The 23,872-nt window shown below is 53.7% G+C and overlaps 1 long non-coding RNA gene across 2 annotated transcripts in view; it reads left to right on the top strand.

Moving 5' to 3' along the window:
• Positions 1–23,872, top strand: part of LOC138261616 (uncharacterized) — an 85,073-nt gene that overhangs the window by 43,743 nt on the left and 17,458 nt on the right. For both annotated transcript variants that reach the window (XR_011199125.1, XR_011199126.1), the window contains exon 3: positions 8,090–8,128. This is a non-coding gene — a long non-coding RNA (uncharacterized lncRNA). The remainder of the gene's footprint in view (positions 1–8,089; positions 8,129–23,872) is intronic.

Raw genomic sequence — 23,872 nt, 5'->3', positions numbered from 1 at the left:
GAGACGGCGGTCCCCAGCGGAGCGGTGCTGGAGACGGCGGGGCCCAGTTCAGCGGTGCTTGAGACGGCGGGCCCAGTTCAGCGGTGCTTGAGACGGCGGGGCCCAGCGGAGCGGTGCTTGAGACGGCGGGGCCCAGTTCAGCGGTTCTTGAGACGGCGGGGCCCAGTTCAGCGGTGCTTGAGACGGCGGGGCCCAGCGGAGCGGTGCTTGAGACGGCGGGGCCCAGTTCAGCGGTTCTTGAGACGGCGGGGCCCAGTTCAGCGGTGCTTGAGACGGCGGGGCCCAGCGGAGCGGTGCTGGAGACGGCGGGGCCCAGTTCAGCGGTGCTTGAGACGGCGGGGCCCAGCGGAGCGGTGCTTGAGACGGCGGGGCCCAGTTCAGCGGTTCTTGAGACGGCGGGGCCCAGTTCAGCGGTGCTTGAGACGGCGGGGCCCAGTTCAGCGGTGCTTGAGACGGCGGGGCCCAGCGGAGCGGTGCTGGAGACGGCGGGGCCCAGTTCAGCGGTGCTTGAGACGGCGGGGCCCAGCGGAGCGGTGCTTGAGACGGCGGGGCCCAGTTCAGCGGTTCTTGAGACGGCGGGGCCCAGTTCAGCGGTGCTTGAGACGGCGGGGCCCAGTTCAGCGGTGCTTGAGACGGCGGGGCCCAGTTCAGCGGGGCTTGAGACGGCGGCCGGTCTATGACCAACTGCTCATTGCCTGGTGGTGCCCTCCTGGGCAGCGGGGATGGTGCTCCTTCAATGCCCACCTGGGCTGTGGGTGGTGGGGCCCTCCTGGCCAGCTGGGCTGGGTCCTCCCTGGGCAGCGGCTATGGGGGTGGTGGGCTCCTCCTGGGCAGCAGGCCTGCAGCCTGACCTCTCCGACTTGCTGCCCTTGCCCTCCTTAGTCGGGAGTCTGTGGCCCTTTCCTCCCTTTGGAGCTGTGGCTGGTGACTGTCTCTGGGTGGTGTCCGGGGGGGATGTAGAAGGCGGGCTCCTGCGGCGCCCCTTCCGCCTTCTGCTCCTCTTCCCAGGGGGTGGGCTGGCTGTCCCCTTGCTGCTGGGCGAAGATCCAGACATGCGGGCTGGTGGGCTCCAATACCCCTGCACCCTTGTCAAGGGGGCTGCAGGGCTGGTGGTGGCTGAGGTGCTCTTCTTACCCCGACGAGAAGGAGGGGGGGGCTCAGGGTCAGGAAAGAAGTTAGCAGTGGCGAGGAAGAGTTTCTTGGGACAATGGAGAGTGGTAGGTACAGTGGGAATGGGAGTGGAGGGAGAGGATGTGGTTGTAGGTGAGTCACGTTTGCTGTCTTTGGGTGCAGGTGCAGGAGGGATAGGCTGTCGTGAGGTGGATGGCTGTTGGGTGGGTGGGTGGCTGCGTTTGTGTGGTGTGGAAGAGGGGGTGACAGACATAGTGGGAGAGGACACAGGGGACGTGTAAATGGCAGTGGGGGTGGTGACTGCACGTGTGCGGACTGGAGTGGAGGGTGTGCTGGTGATGGAAACACTGGCTGATGGTGAGGTGAATGGAGGTGTGAGTGTAGACGTCACAGGGAGGGAGGAGGGAGACGAGGAGGTGGGGGTCACAGAGGTGGTAGTGACTGTTGGCATGCCTGCATCGGATTGTTGCGTGTGTGAATGTCTGCGTGATCTGTGGTGCTTATGTTTGGATGAGCTTCTCTTGGGTGTTGAGGTGTGTGCAGGCTGGTCTGATGGTGTGGGTGGGACAGGCAGAGGAACAGGAGACTGGGAGGAGGGAGTTAGTAGAGGGAGGCAGGAGACAGGGACAATGGCTGCCGTCAGTGCTGAGGCCAGAGCCTTGAACGATCGCTGATGGGCAGCCTGACCCGAATGAATGCCCTCCAGGTACGCATTGCTGCGATGAACCTCCCTCTCCACCCCCTGGATGGCATTCAAAAGGGTAGTCTGCCCAACAATGAGCGTCCGGAGGAGGTCAATGACCTCCTCACTGAGGGCAGCGGGGGTAACAGGGGCAGGGCCTGAGGTGCCTGGGGCGAAGGAGATGCCCGGCTTCCTGGCAGAGCGGGCACGGGGCGAACGCTGAGGGGCTGCTGGGAGGGCGGAGATGGTGCGCTGGGTGGCGGCTGTACCTGTAATGGCGGGGGGCACGGATGGTGCCACCCCCGCAAGGGAGCTCCCTTCCGAGGACGTGTCCGTGTCGCTGCAGGGTCCAGTCGTCCCCGTTGTGGAGCTCCCCTCGCCCTCCGTCTCACTGGTCCAGTCTGACTCTGTGGCATGGCCCTCCTGGGCCATGTGAGATGCAGCTCCCTCCTGCCCCGATGCCACTTCTCCTCCGCCTGATGATGCTGATGCACACAAGCACAGAAAGACAAACAAAAAGGGGGGGGGAGAGAGAAATAAAGGGATATTGAGTACATGGATCTCCGGTACAGTTAGCGGACATGACAGACACAGATGCCCCCTGCACTAAGTTGCGCACTTGGGGTCCGCTACGCATTCCGTGGAACATGCCCTACACGCCTAGAGTTGACAACTGCACCCATGGATGACACGGCCCAGGGATGGCTGTACTGACAAACTACTGAGGGTGGTGGCTGGGGACACAGGGGCTTACGGGGGTGCCCAGCCTACAGATATCGCCCTGGCCTAGGGGGACCCACAGCCCTCCTCCCCCACCCAGACACCTCCACTGCGCGACAACAGAGTAGATAATGCTTGTACTCACCCCCTTGTGTCTGCTGTGCTGCCCTCACGCGCCCATCCAAATCAGGGTAGGCCACCGCCAGGATCCGGAACATCAGGGGGGTCAGTTGACGGCAGGCACCCGCCTACGTTGGGAGGCCATCCCCAGCAGAGACTCGGCGGTCTTCTTGGTCCCGCGGCGGATGTCCTCCCACCTCTTGCGGCAGTGGGTGCCCCGTCGATGGTGGACCCCCAGGGTCCGGACTTCCTTGGCGATGGCACGCCAAATCCCGATCTTCTCATGGGCGCACCTATGTGACACGTACAGGGAGGGAGAAATACCACGTTCAAGTTTGTCTGCATTTTCGTTGCCAGTGGCCCAACGCCCCCCATCCCCGCCAGGCCCCCCGCCATGCCCCCCACCAGGCCCAACATGCCCCCCATCCCCGCCAGGCCCCCCGCCAGCCCCAACATGCCCCCCCATCCCCGCCAGGCCCCCCGCCAGCCCCAACATGCCCCCCCATCCCCGCCAGGCCCCCCGCCAGCCCCAACATGCCCCCCCATCCCCGCCAGGCCCCCCGCCAGCCCCAACATGCCCCCCCATCCCCGCCAGGCCCCCCGCCAGCCCCAACATGCCCCCCCATCCCCGCCAGGCCCCCCGCCAGGCCCCCCACCAGGCCCAACATGCCCCCCCATCCCCGCCAGGCCCCCCGCCAGCCCCAACATGCCCCCCCATCCCCGCCAGGCCCCCGCCAGGCCCCCAAGCCAGGCCCAACGCCCCCCATCCCCGCCATGCCCCCCACCAGGCCCAACATGCCCCCCCATCCCCGCCAGGCCCCCCGCCAGCCCCAACATGCCCCCCCATCCCCGCCAGGCCCCCCGCCAGGCCCCCAAGCCAGCCAGTGGCCCCAAATCCAGATTGAATTAAACTCACTTGTTGGTCTGGAGGACCGTAGAGTAGCGCATACTGGGGGAGGACCCCATCCACAAGTTTCTCCAACTCCTCTCCAGTGAAGGCAGGGGCCCTTTCCCCAGGCGCAGCAGCCATTGTCCCTTCCAGACCGAGGTCACAGCAACACTGGCAGTATAGGTCCTCTCCTGTGAAAGTTCAAGTCGCAAGTGGATAAGTAGATAGAAAATGGCGGTCACGTCCGCGGCGGTGCGTACCGCGGCGGTGCGTACCGCCACCGCCGGCGCCCTTCGCCATTGGCTCCTGAAACCCATAGGCTTCAATGTTAACCAATGCGGCTTCGCGCCGCGGTCTTCGCCCGCCGCCCGCCGCGGTGTGCCACGCCAGCGCATTGACCTCACATCCCATTGTCACACTTCACAGGTCAGGCAGCCGCCATTTCGAGGGTCCACATGGCTCAATTTCAACTGCGTCACACAGGCCTAGGCCTTGCATAGCCACTCAGACACGCCATTCACTGCATAGAGAATCGTTTACTGTGCTAGCTGTGAGTACGTACCTGTGGGTTGCTTGACTGTGTGCTCCATGTTGTCCTTCCTAGGCACCGTCCGCTGGGTTTGGCGAGGAGACGGATGAATCCTCCTGTGTACCAACCGCTGGTGGACCTGTCGACAATGGAAGAACGCCACATTATCCTGACCTACCGTCTTAACCGTGCCACTATACATGAACTGTGTGCCCAGCTGGAGCCCGACCTGATGTCCCCCATCCGCCAACCCACAGGGATTCCCCCTCTGGTGCAGGTCCTGTCAGTACTCCATTTCTTGGCAAGTGGGTCATTTCAGACAACAGTGGGAATTGCTTCTGGGATGTCTCAGCCCATGTTTTCGAAGGTGTTATCCAGAGTGTTGTCTGCCCTGATGAAATACATGAGGAGCTACATCATTTTCCCTGAGGTGGGCGAAATGGCTGCAGTGAAGGGTGATTTCTACACCCTTGGACATATTCCCAACGTCATTGGTGCCATTGATGGGACCCATGTGGCTTTGGTTCCCCCAAGAGACAGGGAGCAGGTGTACAGGAACAGAAAAAGTTACCATTCAATGAACATCCAGGTGGTGTGTTTGGCTGACCAGTACATCTCGCATGTAAATGCCAAATTCCCAGGGTCAGTGCATGACACCTACATCCTGAGGAATAGCAGCATCCCTTACGTGATGGAACAGCTAGAGAGACACCGTGTATGGCTATTGGGGGACTCTGGGTACCCCAACCTGTCGTGGCTACTGACCCCAGTAAGGAATCCCCGGACCAGGGCAGAGGAACGGTACAATGAGGCCCATGGGCGTACTAGGAGGGTGATCGAACGCACCTTTGGCCTCCTAAAGGCCAGGTTTCGGTGCCTGCATATGACAGGTGGATCCCTAATGTACTCACCTAAGAAGGTGTGTCACATCATCGTGGCCTGCTGCATGCTTCACAACCTGGCTTTGCGCCGCCAGGTGCCTTTCCTGCAGGAGGATGGTCGAGACGGTGGTGTTGTGGCAGCGGTGGAACCTGAGGAGAGTGACGAGGAGGAAGACGACGGGGCTGAAACAGACAACAGGGACAGAATCATTGAACAGTACTTCCAATAGGACACAGGTAACAATTCAAAGATAATTTCGTAAATGTGAACTACTCTCCTGCATCTCTGCTGCCTGTCTATTTGCCCCAGTGTATGATGACTGAGTTGTGGCTTTTCCCTCCCTATTTCAGATCTGGGGTCCCCACTACGAGTCCTGTGCTTCGTTTCCCCATGGACTACAGCTTTGTGGCAGCTGTTTGTTGACTTCACTATGTACAAGGACATATTTGCACTGTCATGTCAATTACAATATTTTGAAATCACAGCCAGACTCCAGATAGTTTTGTGCAAAATAGGTGTTTATTTAAGTGCTCAAAATGGGATGGGTGGTTTCAAGTGGGTGGGGGCTATGGTGAAGGAATGTCCATGGCAGAGTCCAGAGTAACAGTCACACAGGTGCATTGTCCAGAGGCCTGTGGAGAGATGGAGCATGGGCAGTTCAAGGATGGACAGGGTGACAATGTGGGACAGTGGGATGACATCAGGTGGTATCCTTTGCTGGCGGGGGTCTTGACATCCTACTCTGTCTTCTTGCGAGATCTCAGGGCCCTCTTGCGGGGTGGTTCTTCTCCTGCAGGAGGTGGGGGTCTGGTGGGCTGCTGCTGTGCGGGGGCCTCCTGTCCACTAGCGCCGGCGGAGGTGGTTGGCTGTTCTTGGTCCAGGCTAGTGGCAGGGGCCCTTGGGTGTTGTTGAGTGTCCGTCCTGGTGTTGATGAGGTCCTGCAGCAGCCCTACCATGGTAACCAGGGTGGAGGTGAGGGCTCTGATGTCCTCCCTGTACCCCCGATAGTGTTCCTCCTGCAGTACCTGGATCTCCTGGAACTGGGCCAGTACCGTCGCCATCGTCTCCTGGGAGCGGTTGTATGCTCCCATGATGGTGGTGAGGGCCTCGTGGAGAGTGGGTTCCCTGGGCCCGTCCCCCCCCTGTCGCACAGCTGCCCTCCGAGTTGCCCTGTTTCCCTGGGCCTCTGCCCCCTGGCCGGTGTGCCCACTACCACTGCCCCCAGGTCCCTGTTGTTGTTGGGGTGGTGGGTTATCCTGGGTGCCCTGTAGTGGTAGACACACCGCAGATTGACGCGCCCTGGAGACAGAGGCATGGGCCCGCTGGGTGGGAGCTGTGCTGGTGTTCCCAGAGGGGTTTGGGTCTGTAGTGGCCTGGGCCTGTGTGAGGGGAACCGACTGTCCAGAGGTCCCCGATGGTCCGGGCTGGTCATCGGTGTCCAGGTCGACAGAGCTGCTGTCATCGCTGACGGCCTCTTGGGTGGGGGGTGTGGAGAATTCTGGGCCCTCCGCGGCGGTGTGTTGACGGTCGGGTCCTGCAGGGGTATAGAGGTATGGTTATAGTTTCAATGTGTGGCATATGGGTGTATCTGTGGGTTCCCGTGTCCCTAAGTGCTGGCATTCGTGTGTGGGGGCTTTGGTGAGGGTGGCTTGTGGGGGGGATGTGTATATGCATTGGGCATGCTTTGGTGATGGGTGTCCATGCTTAGTGGACGCATGCAGGCCTAGGTTTTTGGATGTGTGGGTTGTGATGGTGAGACATTGGCAGGGAATAGGTGTGCTGGGGGTGGGGGTGAGGATGGTGGTGGGGGTGAGGATGGTGGTGGGGGTGAGGGTGGGGGTGAGGATGGGGGTGGGGGTGAGGGTGGGGTTCGAGGATGGGGGTGAGGGTTGGGGTATGATTTGGCATGCAGGTGGGGGGGAAGCAGTAGTGAAGCTTCAACTTACCAGTATCCATTCCTCCGCCGACTCCTGCGAGGCCGTCAGGATGCAGGATGTTCAAGACTTCCTCCTCCCATGTTGTAAATTGTGGGGGTTGAGGTGGGGGTCCTCCGCCAGTCTTCTGCACGGCGATGTTGTGCCTGGATACCATGGAACGCACCTTCCCCCGTAGGTCGTTCCATCGCTTCCTGATGTCTTCCCGATTTCTGGGGTGCTGTCCCACAGCGTTGACCCTGTCGACAATCCTCTGCCATAGCTCCGTCCTCCGGGCAATGCTGGTGTATTGGACCTGTGTGCCGAACAGCTGGGGCTCTACCCGAACGATTTCCTCCACCATGACCCTGAGTTCTTCGTCTGAGAAGCGGGGGTGTCTTTGGGGTGCCATGGGGTGGTGTGTATGATGTGTGGGGTGGAGTATGTGTAGTTAAGTGTGTTGAGTGTGGTGGTGTGTGTTGTTTTGTGTGTGGATAGTGTGTGGGTGATGGTGTTGAGTGGCTGTGGCTGCTAGTTTGTGGATGGTGGTGTCTCGCTCTGGCCTTCTTTCAGAATTTTTGGTCGTAGGGGTTTGTGGGTGATGTGGGTGTGTGTTTTATATTGTATTGTGTGTGTGGGAGTGGTGTGTGTATGTGTATCAGGTGTGTGGTATTCAAATCGGCCAATGTGGCTGAGTTTTGTTCGTTTGTGTGTATTCTGACCGCGGCGGTGTGTCCCGCCAATGGAATACCGCGTTTGAAAGACCGCCGCGTGGATTCGTGGGTCGTAATGGCATGGGCGTATTTCTGTTGGCGTGACGGTGGAGGTTTTGTCACCTCCACTTTTCCGCCGACCGCTGGTCTGGCGGTCTGTTGTGGCTGTCGGATTTTCGGAGGTTTGCCTTCTGCGGGTCAGAATGACCGTGGCGGGTTTCCGCGACCGCGGCGGGATTATGGAGGATTTCTGACCGGCGGTAGGCGCCTTTTACCGCCGAGGTCAGAATGACCACCATAGTCTGTACAGGGATTCACCAGAGTTTAGAGGCAACAAATATGATACTAATGCTGTTTTGTTGTACTGTGGTCGAGCAGTTAGGCTTATCAGAGGGTAGTGCAAAGCATTTTTTGTACACACAGGTAATAAATGAAGCATGCTCTCAAAGCCCTAATTTCAGGGCAATTCTTTTTAGATACCAAAACTTGTTTTTGTCCATTTATTTCTAGAACCACAAGATTCAATTTGCAAGGAAAGCACATTTACAAGTAAGTTTCCAAAATATGTATCAATACCTATTTGTTTTAATTTGGCAATATAAATGGCTTATGTGAATATAGCAAATATGTTTTACAAGTTGACACACTGCAATTTTCAGGAACAGTTCCGTAGGGAATAAAAGAAAGTACAGTTATGGCGGTAAGTACCAGACCTACAGTTCCATTCTCTGGGGGTTATAATACCATGGGTCTGAGTTTGAGTTAGTGCCAAGCACCCTCCACCAGCCACACGGGGCTGGCTTTATGCAGAGGTCAACGTTGCTGCCGGGTTTTACAGTGGGAACCTATAGCGACTGGGGGCACTCAGAATCAGGCCTGCTTCTAGGTAAGAAGCCTGATCATTTGAGGCTCACCACCGGGTGTTAGAATTCCTGCAGGGTGGAGGTGTGAAGCACGGACACAGTGTCTGCTTTGTTTCTGGCCTACGAGAGCACAAAAGCTCTCACCCCATGGAATCAGAAACTTGTCTGTTCGTGGTAGGCTGGCGCAGACCCGTCAGTCCTGCATTAAAGGAATGGGTAAATACAGGGAGCATCTCTAAGATGCCCTCTGAGTGCATGTTTCAATAAAACCAGCACTGGCATCAGTTTGGGTTTATTGTGCTGACAAGTTTGATACCAAACATTCTAGACTTTAGTTTATGGATCTGTGGAATTCATAATGACAAACTCCCAGCCCATATACTTAATATGGCCCCACTAGACTTACAATGTCTAAGAATGGACTTAGACACTTAGGGGCATATTGTTCATGCAGGTATGCCCTCACCTATGGTATAGTGCACCCTCCCTTAGGGCTGTAAAGCCTGCATGAGTGTTGACTTACGTATACCATCGGCAGTGGTTCGTGGTGTGGCACACTGAGAGGTGCAATGTCGAATTTGCCTTTTTCTCAGCACCGGCGCACACAAGCTGCAATGGCAATGTGCATGTGCTAGGTGAGTGGTCCCCAGGGTGGCATAAGTCATGCTGCAGCACTTGGGGACTTTCCAGTTAACAGGGCCCTTGGTACCGTGGGTACTTTTTACAAGGGACTTAACTGTGTACCAAGGGTGTGCTGTTTTGTGGACACAATGCTACAGTTTTGGGAAAGCACACTAGTGCTGGGGCCTGGTTAGCAGGATCCCATCACGCTCTGTCAAGTTATCACCAATATCAGACAAAGTGGGGGGCAACCATGCCAACAAGGCCACTTTCCTACACAGATTCTCTGACTTTCTTCCATGACACAAAAGGAGTGTGCAACAAGACTGCAAAACCATAGACCTAAGAAGCACGACTGACGTGGTGCCAAGCCTGCTGCGCCTGGCCCTTGAGGAGCATCTGACCTGTCCTGCCACTGCAGGTTCCAAAAATCAGGGAGCGCTGTCCGTGCTTCACAAATCACCAAGAAGAACTCTTTTGGATTACAGGAGCTGCTGCCCTGCATCTGCAGGCACCCAAGGAAGAACCATGAGGACCTTGACTGCCAAAAACCCAACACTGGGCAACATCACTGCAGCTGAGCTGCCTAGCCCGAGTTGAAGTGGTCCAGTGGTGTCACCATGGTCCCCAGACACAGCCTACCCAGAGCTTGCCCTATGTGGACTTCCTGACAGCGTTTGCAGCCTGATTCTGCAGACCCCTAGCAACAGTGAGTGACAAATACCCCATGTCTCAGGACACCTCTGCACCTGTCTGCCTTGGGCCTAGGAGAAGAGGACCAAGGCTGTCCCCACATCTCTCTGCCTCGTGAGACCTGAGGCCACTTGTTGGCTTGTTTGGACTAAACCCCAAGTCGATGCCTATAGACTGGTTCTGCGGGGCTCCTTACAACCACAAGGAACTCCAGCACCAGACCTGATGCGATAAAACACCACTGCACCTGCACCCCACAGCCTGAGGTGAAGTGGATCGGTGGTGTCACTACGTGCCTAAGGGTCTCAAGGTTCGAAACCCACGTGGGTTCCTCTGATGTGGACTCCCAATCCATCCCTCAAGCAACTTTGTGACCAAACCGGTCCCCATAGACTTACATGGGGCACTTGACGCTGAGCTGTACCCATGCACCCTGCTTCCTGAGGTGAATGGTCCGTGTGGACGAAGTCCAGGAGATTGATCACGTAAGTCGCTTTACTATACCTGTATGCAGTGCTAGTTCTTCCTTCATAGGATAACTTTACCACATCTGAAAAATGCACTGTATCAAGTTTTGCAAGCTGTAAAAATTAATAAATCAAAATATCAGACTTTATATCAAAGTACATGTTATTACTATAAATTGGTGTGATTTCTTTCAGTGTGTGTCTCACTTACCGTAGGAGTCGCTTGACCACACTACTGAAAAAAGGAGCATTTGGGATGTAATTTGTTCCTCTGATTGCTTTGACTTTTTGCGCAGTGTACCTCGTTTTGGTTCACTATATATGCTGCTTCCTACAATACTCACATACTCATGCACCCAGTAATACACCCACAGAGGCACTCGTGAACTCACACAGACCTGCTCAGAGAATCCCCAAGCACTCACACTCACTGAGGTACTCATGCGCACACTCAGAGCCACTCAGACTCAGCGACTCGTGCACCAACTGAGTCTCTCAGACCCAGAGACCGGTAACTCCGCTCTGCACAAGTTGCCCTTGCTGCCACCCCTAGAATTGGTAACAATGCAGCCAGAGGGAGATCCTTTTCCTACATCGCAGCACAGACCTGGAACATGCTACCTCGCCAACTCAGTCAGTCCCCCTTTGTAGGAAGCTCATTCTTTATATACTATATCAAAATGACATGCACAGACTCCAGGTGTTCCACAGAGGCTAAAGTAGATACTACAAATGCATTTGTTCTACACACAGACACAATAGAAGAAGCACACACTTAATGACTAAACTACAGACCAATAGGTTTTTATATAGAAAAATAAATTTTGTTTATTTCTAGAATCACAAGATTCTCTTTGCACTTAATTACATCAATAGATATTATTTCACATATATATCAATAATAATACTTTGAATGGAATTCATATAGCATACAGTTTTTGAATAAATGCCAATAAAGCTATTTTAAATGTTGACACTGCAATTTTCAGGACACATCCTTGGGGAAGAAACTAAAGCACAGTTTTAGAGGTAAGTACTTGACTTAACAGTTTCAGTCTCTGGGGCTTAGGAAGTCCACAGCTGGGGGTTCAAGTGAACCCCAAGCTCCCAGCAACACTGGGCCGTTCGGGTGCAGAGGTTAAATTTGAGCCATTTTAAAGTGGGCTCCTACGGAGACAGGGTGCACTCTGAATCAGATATGCCAGAAGATAAGTACCTGTTCTTTGGTGGGCAGACCTGGGGGTAGGAGGGGGAGGGTTAGAGGGGCGCTGTTGGGGCCACAAGGAGGCATCAAACGCACACCCTCAGTGGCACTATGGCAGCTGGGTGCAGGATGCAAACAAGGCATTGGTTTTCCAATAGATCTCTGTGAGGAGACCCCGGGGTCACTCAGATGCTGCATGTGAGGACCAGGGGGTCCCCTGGAGCAAACCCTAAGCTAGACAGGGAGGAATGTACCTGTGCTGGAGGTCGGGTTCTCTGGGGGCTGCGGGTGCAGTGGTCTTTTAGGCATCTGTAGGAGGCTGGCCTTCTATGCAGTGTGCAAAACTAGGCACACTATGCAGTGGGTCCAGGTGACCACACTTTGGTTTCCATGAGCAAAAATTAGACCACTTAATGCTACAATTGTTAAGGTAGCTGGTCGAGCAGTTAGGCTAATCCAGGAGATGTACTAAGCATTTGTTGTGCTCACAAAACCAATCATGCAGCACATGCACTCAATGAATAACTCGAGACCAGAGTTTATAAAAATACTTCAGTTTTATTAAATTTTTAAGACCAAGATCTTTCAAATACTTTTTTAGATATTAGTTTTAAAAGTTGTAATAAAGTTAGTCTTTCTGCCCATAATTACGCATCATTGGAATCAATGTACAGTTACCATTCAAAATCGTACAATTAAGTTACCAGTCTCTTGTGTGTTTTTTTATTTTTATTTATTTATTTATTTTTTTGCAGGGTGGTCGCAGCAGTCAGTAGGCACCTTGCACCAGCTGGAGAGCCTCTTGCGGCTCCCATTTCCGGCGGGAGCAGTGTAGGAAACGCTTTTGGCACATGGCCACCTGTAGGGGCCACTTGGAAAAGATGGTTTCTCTGGGTCCCCTTGGGCTGTCGAGGTCGCAAGGGTTTGGGGATCAGTGGAGCACAGCTGGTTCCTTGTTGCGGGCGCAGAGCGGCCGGATGCGGGGTGAGATCTAGAGCTGTGCGCAACTGAGTCCTTTTGGAGGTGAGTCTCTCTGGCTGCTTACAGGACACTGTGAGCATTCTGGTGGTAGGTCCCAGGGTGTTATTAAAGTCCCTCTACAGGAGCTTCCTCTGGATCCTTTCAGCTCTTGGGGAGCTGGTTTGAGGTTGTCCCAGGGAATTGGCGTAACTCGGCCACTGGAGGGCACAGTGCCACCAATCTTGGCACACTTGTAGGTCACGTCCGGGACGGTAGTTAGTGTGTCGTGGGGTCCAGCTGCAAATTCCGGTTGTGGACATATCGGCCAGCCAGTGAAGCGACCTTCACTGGCTTATTGGATCTTGCTTGGTTTTTGAGTGGTGCCTCCACTCAAAAGGGATATCTGGGGTGATTCTTTAAGCCTGGATATTACCTGGGTTTCTCGGGCTCTGTCCAGTGTCCAGCTCCTCCACAGCAGCAATTTGCAGGTCCTGGGTGCAGCAGGCAGGGTTTGGTGCCTTTTCTTGTGCAACAGGTCTGTAGTTCTTTTGCTTTGGATCTTCTTTGGTGCAGGTCTTCTTTGTATTTTGAAATCTGATTTCTTGTTCTAGGGATGTCCAATAAATACAGAATTTAGTGGGCGTTCTAGGGGAAACCTGGTAATGTCCAATGGGACACTTACCTATGGGTGGCTCCACCCACTTTAGTGTCCACTTCCTTTGGGAAGGGTGACTTCCCTAAACTTGATTGGCTAGTTTCCTTCATTTCAAGATAGAGGAAACTGAATTTGAGGGTCCACTTCGCAGACAACACCTTAGAGGTGGGGCATGCTAGGCCACCACTCCTAATCTTTGTGTGGTTTCCCACCTTTGCTCACTCAAAAAGTGGGTGTTTTGCAAAGTGGCAACCCCTCAGATGCTAGCAGCAGGCCTGGAGGATCGAGTTTCAGGGGCTGTAGCCCTTTGAAGCTCACTACCGGGGTTTTGCACGTTCCTGGGGGAGTGGGTGGTTAGCTCCTCCACCAAGGGAGGGCATTGGTTTACGAACCAGGGAGACTGGGCTCTCCACCAAGGTTTGTATATGGACTGTGTGGGTGTGGCAGGCTGGATGAAACCAGTCAGAAAATATGCCAGGATAGTTGGCTTTTGCAGGGGACACCTCTAAGGTGATCCCTGGGTGCATTTTATTATAAATCCAGTACTGGTACCAGTTTGGATTTATCATTCGGAGTGGTTTGATACCAAACAACCCAGGGTTCAGAGTAGCCATTATTTTGCTGGGAATCTCGTGTTGGCCAGTGTCCAGCACATACATTAAAATGGCAGCTCTATTCACTCACTATATCCCAGGTTTGCCAGGGACACGGTGGGAACATACTGCTCATTCAGCTGTGCCCTCACATATAGTATGGAGTAACCTGCCTAAGGTCTGTAAGGCCTGCTATAGGAGTGTCTTACCCATAGTTAATGCAGTGTACAGTGGACCGGGCACACAGGTAGTGTGCCAAGTAGAGTTTGTATTTTAGGTTTGCAGCAGGAGACTGTCTGCTATGACAGTGCTGTGCACATCTTGATGCATGTCCCTTGAGGTTGTCACAATCAGTGCCACTGCCACCAGGGGCTTATCCAAAGTACTGCATGCCCTGGGTACCTAAGTACCTTATTACTAGGGACTTGTAGTGATAGCTAAAGATGTATCCAATCACTTTTAAAATGTTTTAGGGAAAGAACACTGGTACCGGGAACCTAGTTAGCAGGATCCCAGTGCACTCCAGTCCAAGTTGCATTCGGAAACCAGGCAAAAATGTGGGGGAGTACTGCAATAAGGTGCCAGTCTCTCACAGTGCGGGTATATTCATCCAGTGCTTTCGCGTTCAGGGGTCGGGGTCCTCGGTCTTCCCTCTGTAGGCATCTTTGTGGGGGGGTCGAAAGGTCAACCCAGGGTGGGCACTTGCTCACAATCACCTGATGATTCTTTAGCTGGTTGGGCCACGTGGTCACCGGCCGTAGGGTGTCTGGTGCAGGGTGGTCAGGACTCACGTGTCTGGAGGTGTGCCAGAGTCCCTGGATGTTTCCTTCTTGGACAGGGCCACTGTCCACTGCAGTTCTTGGTCCTTTTGGGTGCAGGACAGACTTCTATAACTTGGTCGAGGTGGCTGGCCCCGCTGGATGCCTCACTGTTTTTGTGCAGGTTTTTTGAGGCAGTCAGTTGTCGTTGTCTTCTCTGCTGGGGGTTCAGCTCAGCAGTCCTTCTTCTTTCTTGTCAGGTCAGCCTGAATCTCATGAGCTGGGTTCAGGTAAGCCCTTAAATCCTGGATTTAGGGGGGTTACAGGGGTCAGAGGGCAGTAGCCAATGGCTACTGTCCCAGAGGGTGGCTACACCCCGTTCTTGTGTCCACTACCTTTGGGGAGGGGGACGCAAACCTAACCCTATTGGTTTCTGTTCTCCAAACTAAGATGGATGATTCTGCAGGAAGGGGGGGGGGGGCAACCTCCGCTCTGGACACCCTAGGGATGGCCCTAGCTTTAGATGGCAGGGGGAGGGGTGAGTTTTGGGGGGGTCACTCCTCCCTGCTTTCCATAATTTTCCTGATCACCTTGCTGCCAAAAGTGGGGCTTTGTCCGTGTGCGGACAACTCCACTAGCTGGAGTGCCCCATGGCACTGTAACAAGAGGCTTCAGCCTTTGAGGCTCACCATCAGCTCCTGCAGGTGTGATATTGGAAATGGCCCTTTTTGCAGGGTTATCCCCAAACGTTTTGCTGCCTTCCTACAATATTTTTCTGGTCCGTTTTTGACGGTTTATTGTCTGTGCACTTCACCACTTCTAATCAGTGCACAAGTGCTCCCTATAGAGCTTGTACCGTTTGGTTTATCCATGAGTGTCATATTTGATTTACTGGTAAGTCCCTAGTAAAGTGCACTAGAGTTGCCCAGGGACTGTAAATCAAATGCTACTAGTGGGCCTGCAGCACATTAGTAGCCCTGTAACCATGGCTCGGACCTGCCACTACAGTGTCAGTGTGTGCAGTTTTAAACTGCCAATTCGACTTGGCAAGCTTACCCACTTGCCAGGCCTAAACCTTCCCTTTTTACTACTTGTCAGGCACCCCGAAGGTAGGCCCTTGGTAGCCTCATGGGCAGGTTGCAGTGTATGTTTAAGGGAGTACATATATGTAGGACCTTGACTCTGTATATACTATTTCAAATTGAGAAGTAGTGTGCACAGAGTGCAAGGGTTCCCCTTAGAGGTAAGATAGTGGCAAAAAGAGATAATTCTAATGCTCTATTTTGTAGTAGTGTGGTCGAGCAGTAGGCTTATCAGAGGGTAGTGTTAAGCATTTGTTGTACACACACAGGACAATAAATGAGGAACACACACTCAAAGACTTACTCCAGGCCAATAGGTTTTTATATTGAAAAATAGCTTTTCTTAGTTTATTTTAAGAACCACAGGTTCAAGATTTACATCAAACACTTTAAATGCAAGGTACTTCACATAGATACTTTAGGAACTTTGAATAAACACAATATCATGTACAGTCTTTGTAGAAATGGCAATAAGCTATTTTAAGTGGACACAGTGCAAAAATCAACAGTTCCTGGGGGAGGTAAGTAAAGGTTAGTTTTGGAGATAAGACAGACACTTACAAGTTTCAAGTTTGGGGCATAGGCAGCCCACCATTGGGGTTTCAAGGCAACCCCAAAGTTACCACACCAGCAGCTCAGGGCTAGTCACGTGCACAGGAAAGAGGTATCCAAAACACATAGGAGTCTATGGGGAACAGGGGTGCTCCGGTTCCAGTCTGCCAGCAGGTAAGTACCTGCGTCCTCTGGGGGGGCAGACCACGGTGTTTTGTAGAGCACCGGGGGGGGACACGAGAAGGCACACAAGGTACACCCTCAGTGGCACAGGGGCGGCCGGGTGCAGTGAGTAAAGCAGGCATCGGTTTTTAGGTTGAAATCAATGGAGGAACCGGGGGGATGGGGGGGGGGGGTCACTCTAGCGTTGCAGGCAGGCTCAGCGGGGGCTTCTCGGGACAGCCACCACCTGGGTGGGCTCGGCAGAGGGTCACCTGGGAGTCGCTCCTGCACTGAGGTTAGATTCCTTCAGGTCCTGGGGGCTGCGCGTGCAGTGTTGGTTCCAGGCGTCTGGTCCCTTGTTACAGGCAGTCGTGGTCAGAGGGAGCCTCTGTATTCTCTCTGCAGGGGTCACTGTGGGGGCCCAGGGGGGTCGTCTCTGGCTACTCACAGGCTTGCAGTCGCCGGGGAGTCCTCTCTGTGGTGTTGGTTCTCTGCATCTCGAGCCGGGGACGTCTGGTGCAGAGTGTAGTGTCTCACGCTTCCGGCAGGAAATGTGCAATCTTTGGAAGTTGTTTCTTTGTTGCAAATAAGTAGCTGGTTTTGAACAGGGCTCCTGTTCACAGGAGGTTCTTGGTCCTTAGGTTCAGGGCAGTCCTCTGAGGCTTCAGAGGTCGCTGGTCCCTGTTGGATGCATCGCTGTTGCAGTTTTCTTTGAGTCCGGCGACAGGCCGGTACGGCTGGGTCGAAAGCAGTTGTCGTCTCCGTCTTGTCTGCAGGGCTTTAGGTCAGCAGTCCTTCTTGGTTTAGGTTGCAGGAATCTAGTTTCCCAGGTTCTGGGGAGCCCCTAAATACTGAATTTAGGGGTGTGTTTAGGTCTGGGAGGGCAGTAGCCAATGGCTACTGTCCTGGAGGGTGGCTACACCCTCTTTGTGCCTCTTTGCAGTGGGGAGGAGGGCACATCCCTAATCCTATTGGGGAATCCTCCAAACTCAAGATGGAGGATTTCTAAAGGCAGGGGTCACCTCAGCTCAGGACACCTTAGGGGCTGTCCTGACTGGTGGGTGGCTCCTCTTTGTTTTCCTCATTATCTCCTCCAGCCTTGCCGCCAAAAGTAGGGGCAGTGGCCGGAGGGGCGGGCATCTCCACTAGTTGGGATGCCCTGTGGTGCTGAAACAAAAGGGGTGAGCCTTTGAGGCTCACCTCCAGGTGTTAACAGTTCCTGCAGGGGGAGGTGAGAAGCACTTCCACCCAGTACAGGCTTTGTTCATGGCCAGCAACATGTCTCGTCTGTCGCAGGCTGGCAAAAACTAGTCTGCCTACACTAGAATTCTGGTTGGCATTCAGGGGGCATCTCTAAGATGCCCTTTGGGTGTATGTTACAATAAATTGCACACTGGCATCAGTGTGCATTTATTGTGCTGATAAGTTTGATACCAAACTTCCCAGATTTCAGTGTTACCATTATGGAACTGTGGAGTTCATGTTTGACCAACTCCCAGACCATATACTCTTATGGCTACCCTGCACTTACAATGTCTAAGGTTTTGCTTGGCCACTGTATGGGCATAGTACTTATGCCCTCACCTGTGGTAGAGTGCACCCTGCCTTAGGGCTGTAAGGCCTGATAGAGGGGTGACTTACCTATGCCACAGGCAGTGGGAGGTAGGCATGGCACTCTGAGGGGAGTCCTATGTCGACTTAGTCATTTTCTCCCCACCAGCACACAAGCTGTGAAGCAATGGGCATTAGGGGCAATAGGATTAGGGATGTGCCCTCCTCCCCACAGGGAAGAGGCACAAAGAGGGTGTAGCCACCCTCCAGGACAGTAGCCATCGGCTACTGCCCTCCCAGACCTAAACACACCCCTAAATTTAGTATTTAGGGGCACTCCAGAACCTAGGAAACTAGATTCCTGCAACCTGAAGAAACGAGGAGGACCGCTGACCTACAAGCCTTCAGAGAAGACTGGCGACCACAACTGCTTTATCCCCAGCCCTACCGGCCTGTCTCCAACTTCGAAAACCTACAACCAGCGGCGCATCCATCAGGGAACAGCGACCTCTGAAGCCTCAAAGGACTGCCCTGGATTAAAGGACCAATAAACTCCCTTGAACAACGGCCCTGTTCAAAACCAGCTACTTCTTTGCAACAAAGAAGCAACTTTCAAAGACTTCACGTTTCCCGCCGGAAGTGTGAGACTTCACACTCTGCACCCGACGCCCCCGGCTCAAGATCCAGAGAACAAAAACTACAGGGAGGACTACCCGGTGTCTGCGAGCCAGTGAGTGACAAGAGACGACCCCTCCCTGAGCCCCCACAGCGATGCCTGCAGAGAATCCAGAAGCGCCCCCTGACCGCGACCTCCAACAAGGGTCCGGCGCCTGGAACCAACACTGCACCCTCAGCACCCAGGACCTGAAGGAACCAAACTTCAGCGCAGGAGTGACCCCCAGGTGACCCTCTCCCTTGTCCAGGTGGTGGCTGTCCCAAGAACCACCCCCTGTGCCTGCCTGCACCACTAGAGTGACCCCCAGGTCCCTCCATTGAAACCAGACGCCTGCTTTGCACACTGCACCCGGCTGGCCCTGTGCTGCCGAGGGTGTATTTTGTATGCCTACTTGTGCGCCCAATCCTCCCTCCCTTCCCCCCCTCCATCCCCCCCCCCCCAGTCTGCCCCTAAGGACGCAGGTACTAAATTGCTGGCAGACTGGAACCAGAGCACCCCTGTTCTCCATAGGCACCTATGTGTTTTGGGCACCACTTTGACATCTGCACCTGACTGGCCCTGAGCTGCTGGTGTGGTAACTTTGGGGTTGCCTTGAACCCCCCAACGGTGGGCTGCCTCTGCCCCAGAACTGAGACTTGAAAGTGTTTTACTTTCCTCCTAATCTAACCTTTACTTACCTCCCCCAGGAACTGTTGATTTTTGCACTGTCCATTTTGAAAATAGCTTATTGCCATTTTTGCAAACACTGTATATGATAGTGCTTTTGTTCAAAGTTCCTCAAGTATCTAAGTGAAGTACCTTACATTTAAAGTGTTAACTGTAAATCTTGAACCTGTGGTTCTTAAAATAAACTATGAAAATATTTTTCAATATAAAAACCTATTGGACTGGAGTAAGTCTTTGTTCCTCATTTATTGCCTGTGTGTGTACAACAAATGCTTAAGACTACTCTCTGATAAGCCTACTGCTCGACCACACTCCCACAAATAGTGCATTAGTATTATCTGATTTTGCCACCTTCTTACCTGTAAGGGGAAACCTTGGGATTTGTGCAGACTATTTCATACTTTGAAATAGTATACGCAGAGCCAACTTCCTACACATGGCCCCAGAGGTTCACACTCCTACTAAAGTCTTCTGCCCACCTCAAGGACCAATAGGTTTTGTGAGTGAATCCTAAGGACTTGCGGTTCTTACTCCCTATCAGTTGGTGGATACTGCTCAGAACTCCGAGGCTACAGCTCACTGTTAGGTGCCTTTGGATTCCAGCTCATCTTCTGATCACCTGATTTCATTGGACGGACTGGATAAGAACCAGTTTTTTCATCCATACAATGTGAGTCATAAAACTTCTTGGTACTAGAAATTGTTTATCCTCCAAATCCAGAGGGTAAAGTACATTGCGTATTTTGTTCCTCATCAGACAACCACATGAAGTCTTGTGTTTTTCCTTCACTTTCTTTTGCCTGTTATTGAAAGTCTTACTGTTACAGAAGCGTCAGCCTCCACTTCATATGTTCTGGAGAACGTAGCAAGGGTGAAAAGGACACTTAGGTGGTCATTCTGACCCTGGCGGTCTTTGACCGCCAGGGCGGAGGACCGCGGGAGCACCGCCGACAGGCCGGCGGTGCTCCAATGGGGATTCCGACCGCGGCGGTAAAGCCGCGGTCGGACCGGCACCACTGGCGGGGTCCCGCCAGTGTACCGCGGCCCCATTGAATCCTCCGCGGCGGCGCAGCTTGCTGCACCGCCGCGGGGATTCCGACCCCCCCTACCGCCATCCAGATCCCGGCGGTCGGACCGCCGAGATCCGGATGGCGGTAGGGGGGGTCGCGGGGCCCCTGGGGGCCCCTGCAGTGCCCATGCCACTGGCATGGGCATTGCAGGGGCCCCCGTAAGAGGGCCCCTACATGTATTTCACTGTCTGCTGCGCAGACAGTGAAATACGCGACGGGTGCAACTGCACCCGTCGCACAGCTTCCACTCCGCCGGCTCGATTCCGAGCCGGCTTCATCGTGGAAGCCTCTTTCCCGCTGGGCTGGCTGGCGGTCTGAAGGCGACCGCCCGCCAGCCCAGCGGGAAAGTCAGAATTACCGCCGCGGTCTTTCGACCGCGGAACGGTAACCTGACGGCGGGACTTTGGCGGGCGGCCTCCGCCGCCCGCCAAGGTCAGAATGAGGGCCTTAGTGATTTCATACCTGAAACGCCCAAAAAAGGCTCAACCATGTTGTCCTTCTAAAGTCTGACCTAAGCAGGGGAAAAGGCTGTAGAGTGTTGTTTGCTGCCCCCAGTTCCCATCTCAACCAGACCTGTATTTTCCTACTTGTATCTTGTTGTATCATACAAAAGTTAAGTACTTCGAAATTGACTGAGGTTTACCTTCCATTAGAGAAACCTTTCAAAAGTCTGTGTATGGATACCTACCTTCCATAAGCCACTACTTTGCCATGCAATCATCCACAACATTTTAGTTCCGCTACTTGAGGAAATCGGCGTAGTGACGTCTGTTCTTTTCTGTGCCACACGCTGATGTGGAGAAGAGATACCCTGTTAATTTTTTAAGTGTATTGGACCCTTTTGTTTGTTTTTTGTGTTGACCCTTGGCGCCTCATGATGTCCCCGAAGAATGGGTTCAAGCCTTGCGAGGCCTGTCACCATATGATGTCTGGGACAGATCGGCATCCGGTCCGTTTGTGTTTGTAGTGCAACCTGAAGTTGTGCTTTGAGTGCCAGGCCATGCACCCGAAGGCTTTGAGGGAGCGGTCCCTAAAGCTCATGAAGGCCCGACGCTCGACACTGCATTGTTCATGGTGTCACTCATGAGGAGTGTCTTGAGACTGTTCGCGGAGTCACCACCACTCATCATCATAATATTCGTGTCATTCAGGTCAGAGAAAGAAGTTGTCAAAGAAGGCCAGGCGTTTTCCAACTTCACCGCATCGCTCAGCCGATGCGACGTGGGAGGAGTGTCCTTGCTGTGCTCCGCACCTCCCCAGTTTTCCGTGAGCCAGGGCGACCCTTGCCAAACTCAATGTGTTTTGAGGCCATGCGCCTCATATTTGGTCATTCTGACCCTTCTGTGGCACCTTCGAGGCCTAGGGGTTCATATGAGGGCCCTTTTGGTTCCACGCCAGCGTCTTTGGCCTCTGCCCCCAGTGGTCCCTCCGGATCCTTGCTGACCCTGGTCGTGCCATCGCGACCTTCCCCGACACCAGCTAGGTCATCAGTGCTTCTGACATTGGTGGTGCACACGATCAATGTTGACCCAATTCTTACCCACGATGACCCGGAGAAAGAACGGCGCCTGCCGACGCTGCTTCTGACTTCGATGTGGTTCTCACCCCAGATTGGGTTTGGACCCTTATTACTATGGGTACAAATACAAGGAAGGATAGGAGGGGACGCTGGACCCTTTAGAATACCAGCTAGATAACCCTGATTTGGACTGGGCACAGAAATAGGGTGAAGCTAATGGTCTGGATACTTCTCCAGATGCTGGCATGCATTCTCCTCCTACCGTGGCTACGATGGAGGGAACCTCTTATTCTGTTGTGGTCAGTAGGGTGGCTGAGGTCATTGACATGGAGCTGTCCACTGTAGCGGTCAGGACGAATCTCCTGACGGAGGTGCTTCAAGCTGGGGCTTCTACCGCCGAGCCTCCCCTTCAATGAAGCCCTTATTGATGTCCTTCCGGGTACTTGGTCCAGACCCAGAACATGGGCTCCTGTAAACAGTAGAATTGCTCGCCCCCATCAGCCTGCTCCAAACGACCCTAAATTCCTGGCCCAACACCCCTCACCTGAGAGCCTTTTCATCCAGGCATCATTGTCATCTGGTGCATTACTTTCCACTCCCCCGGATAGAGAATCAAAGACGAACTTGGTAAGAAGATGAGGTTTTCTTCCTCCAGTCTGGCGTTGCGGTCGGTGAGAACTGCATGCCTTTTGTGCTGCTTTAACCACTGCTTGTGGGATACGGTCGTGCAAGTTCTGCCGCAGATCCTGGAGAAGACCCGGGCTAACATCTCCCAAGCCTTTGCTGATGGGAGAGATGCAGCTAAGTTCACCATTCCCTGTGAAATGGACACAACCAATTCTACAGGTAAATGAGATGCGTTGACGGTGGCCTTGAGGAGCCATGCCTGGTTGAGGGCATCTGTTTTTCCAGGAAATGTCCAACAGACCCTCATGGACATGCCCTTTGATGGCACCTGTCTCTTTGGGGACAAGGCGGACTCAGCGCATGAGAGGTTTGAGTGCCGGGCTATGGCTCGATCCCTTGGCCTCTCTTTCACCTCACCACCAACAGTCCATATTTTGCCCCTTTCGTGGCAACGGAACGGGCTTCCTGTTGGGTCCCTTTTACAGCCACCGGGGATGCAGAATCCTGCAGGCCCAATGGACAGGAAAACACAGGTTTGCCCACTCCACCCTGGTGCAGCCTCCAAACCTTCCTAGTCAGTACCCACCCTCATATACCAGTTGGTGGCAGGATTCGCATTCACCTGCCCCACTAGGAGACCATCACGACAGACAGGTGGGTTTTGCATATCATACAAAGGGGGTAATCCCCACCGGCCATGCCTCCATTTTACGGCCCCTTACCAGATGATCATCTGGCAATTCTCTGCTAGAAAGTCACGGCTCTCTTCGCCAAAGGTGCCATAGAGAGTGTCCCTGTGCCAGAAGTAGGTTGTAGTTGTTATTCCTGCTACTTTCTGGTGCCCAAAAAAGGCAAAGACTTATGTCCTATCCTAGACCTTCGGGCCCTCATTCTGTTCTGCAAGAAGAAGTTCAAAATGATCACTCTGGCTCAAGTCTTGTCTGCCTTAGACCCAGGAGACTGGATGGTAGCGTTATACTTGCAGGGTGCTTGTTTCCATATTCCCATCCTGCCTGCCCATGGGTACTGTCTACGATTCCTAGTAGATCACGAGCACTTTCAATTTACTGTGATCCCTTTGGGCCTTACCAGCACCCCTCGGGTGTTCACGAAAGTGATGGCGGTGGTTGCAGCTCATCTGTGCAGGTTAGGGGTTTCGGTCTTCCCCTATCTCGATGACTGGCTGTTGAAGGCAGACACGCCCCAGAAAGTTGTCTCCCACCTTCAGACTAAGGCGAACCTCCTGCATACATTGAGGTTCACTATAAACATGCCAAAGTCTCACTTGACTTCCTATCAGATGCTCCGTTTAATCTGGGCTGTTCTGGACACAGTGCAGTTTCGGACCTATCCTCCCAAAAAGCGAATCAAGAATATTCATGCTATGATTCTGATGTTTCAGCCTCTATCCTGGCTTTCGGTGAAAACAACTCAGAGGCTGCAGGGCCTCATGGCGTCCTGCATCCTGCTAGTGACACATGCCAGATGGCATATGCGGGCTTTTCAATGGGACTTAAGTTCCAGTGGGCACAGCATCAGTGTAATCTCTCCGACATGGTCTAGATCTCGGAGGG

The sequence above is a fragment of the Pleurodeles waltl genome, chromosome 10, assembly GCF_031143425.1.
Source record: "Pleurodeles waltl isolate 20211129_DDA chromosome 10, aPleWal1.hap1.20221129, whole genome shotgun sequence".
Lineage (NCBI taxonomy): Eukaryota > Metazoa > Chordata > Amphibia > Caudata > Salamandridae > Pleurodeles > Pleurodeles waltl.
This window is presented reverse-complemented; position numbering and strand designations above follow the sequence as displayed.